This window comes from Beta vulgaris, chromosome 4, assembly GCF_026745355.1.
Source record: "Beta vulgaris subsp. vulgaris cultivar EL10 chromosome 4, EL10.2, whole genome shotgun sequence".
In the NCBI taxonomy this organism is placed as follows: Eukaryota; Viridiplantae; Streptophyta; class Magnoliopsida; order Caryophyllales; family Amaranthaceae; genus Beta; species Beta vulgaris.
In genome coordinates this window covers 45066691-45069555 of record NC_079205.1, presented here as the reverse complement: position 1 = coordinate 45069555, position 2865 = coordinate 45066691, and positions in this window count along the sequence as shown.

Sequence of the window (2865 nt, the reverse complement as noted above, 5' to 3'; positions counted from 1 at the left end):
TCACTATTCCTGCCATGAAGCTGTATGATGGAACGACGAATCCCAGCGAGCATGCCGCCCAAAGCAAAGAATGATCACCATCCCAGTCCCACACGAGATGCGTGAAGATTGCATGTGCAAGTGCTTCAGATCAACTTTATCAGGTTCTGCTCTTCAATGGTTCATTAATCTACCTAATGGTCTAATTCTGACTTGTAACAAGATATGGTGAACCGCTACGAGACTAACTTAACAGATGCGGTGCTCCCACCGCCATCGAAGCTTTCCGGCGAGGTTTACTAGAATAGTCAGAATTATACAAGGAGCTGTTGAAGTATCCCTGTCCAACTTTCGAAGATGCCTAGGCAAAAGCTCTTGAGCAAATTAGGTTCGAGGAAGACGTCGACACTAGAAAAGGCGCGGCATAATTGGACCAACGTGGCAGAAAGGCCCTAAGCAGCAACAACCATCGGAACAACCGATATAGTGACCCTTATTTTTCATATAATTACCTTTCAAAATGTTAAGTTATACTACCTCCGTTCTTTTTCTATTGCAACAATTAGGGTCACATCTATTGTAACAATTAGTTTCACATCTATTGCAACAATTACACTTTTGATATAAAAAAAACTTTAGTTGACAATTTAACCCTTACTTTATCCTACTAAAACTCTTATTAATTATTCATCAACCCACCTTTTATTATAAACAGGGTACTTTTACTTTAGGATTTTTAACAAGAATAATACAAACTTTTGTCCATTCTCTCACAGTACTACAAACTTTTGATCAATATTCCTTCAGTAGAGCAATACCAGTTATTAACTTGTTGTAGAAGGTAACATGTTGAGGTGGTTCAGGTGGGTGGGGGGTTGGGGGAGGAGGGAAAAAGAAGAAAGATCATTTTGTAATTTTTTTGACCTATTTTACAGATTACAAGTCAACTTGACCTACTAGAGGAATTTTGATGTAAAGTTTATATTATTAAAAAATAATCAAAATTTTGTATTATTGCAAGAGAACGGGCAAAAATTTGTATTATTGTAGTTAAAAAATCCTTTACTTTATTAAGTGATCATTTCTCTCTCTTACTCTAGTAAATTAAGGGTACATTTATTCTTAATTACACAACTTCTTCATTTCATTAAAAACCGTTCCCAAAACTATTGTAATTGAAAAAGAGCGAAGGTTGTACTAATTTATCATTTTCTAACATAGTGTCAATTTATTTTCAACACAATCACCCCTTTTTTTTTACACTAGTTTATTGAGTTAAGTGTCTAGGAGGGTACTTAACTTTGATGAAAGTATCAGTTAAGGTACTGAACTTTCAAATGTACCAGTTAAGGTACTCAAATTGGACGGCCGTTAGTCTTAGGGACTAAACTTTGCTTTTTGCCGTTAACAGTCCCTAAATTAAAAGTAAAATGTGACATGGCAATAAATACATGGTGACGTGGCATTAAAATACAAAATGACAGTTAATTCAGTACCCTTTAATTCAAAAAAGCCAGTGAAATTCTTCAACGGTAACAAATGAACATATATATTTAAAAGTGAACCATATTAACAGATATATTAACATTCAAAAAATCATCTCTCTCAAGAAATCAGGAGCAGCAAAAAATAAGAACTTCCATAACACGAAAAAAAACAGCAGCAAAAAAAAATCAACTTCATCACCTTCCATTAATCAGGTACAAAGCAACTGCATTAAGGAAAATTAAACCTAATGTTAATTTTTTGCCCTTTTTTACCAATCTGAATTTTAATTCATAGTATTTTGTTCACCTAGGCAGCATAATGTCAAGAAATAGCTATGGTGGTTCCATGCCCCCAATTCCCAAAAGATGTCATTGTGGGTTTGTTGTAACCAAAATCAGAGCCTAGACAAGGGACAACCCTGTTAGAAGGTTTGTAGCATGCCTTGACTACGATGCTGAGACTGATACAAGGGGGTGCAAGTTATTCAAATGGTGTGATGTTGAAGAGCCTATAGAGTGGCAAAAAAAATGTGATTTTGGGGTTAATGGAGGAGAAGCATGCAGGAGCTTAGAAGGGAAGTGATGTTGACAATTTGAAGACAGCAAATGAGAAGGCAAGGAAGATTGAATCAAAATATATCATGCTGAAAATGAAAAAGGGTGGATTTATGTGTGTTAGGGCTTGGATTTGTGTACTCCTTGTTATTCTTGTTTGTTTATGGTACAATATATAACTATGTAAGGGGTTTATTTAGGATTCTAATTACTATATCAAGCCATGTAGTAATAGCATATTATTAATTAAATATAAGTTACCTTTCAACTATTTTCTCCTTTGCATCCTTTTAGCCATTGCTAGGTCCTGAATATATATAAACAAACTAATTCAGAATACGTGTGCAGATTATAAGTTAAGAAAATGTTAGCTAATTCAATCAAATCACATACCTGTAAGGCTTGGCTAGTTATTGTTTGTGAAGCTTGTGAACCCTCTGGTTGTGACTGGCTAAATGAGTATTCTTAGCCATGATCCAGAACTGCTTCCTATACTCTAACCCACCACCAAACACCCCTCTGAAGTTACAATACACATGCCTTGCACATACCCTACTCTCAGCTTGGGGAAACACATCTGACACAACCTTCAATAAACCTTTCTGCTGATCAGACATGAAAGTGTAACCAGCACCTTCATTTGATAATAAATCCTCCCCTAAAAATGTCAAAAACCATGTCCAACTAGAAGTTGATTCAACCTCTACTACTGCCCATGCAATTGGGAACATTTGGTTGTTCCCATCCCTCCCAACAGCAACTAAAAGTTGTCCACCATAGGGTCCTTTTAAGAAACATCCATCAAGAGATATAAAAGGCCTACATCTAGCTAAGAACCCCTTTT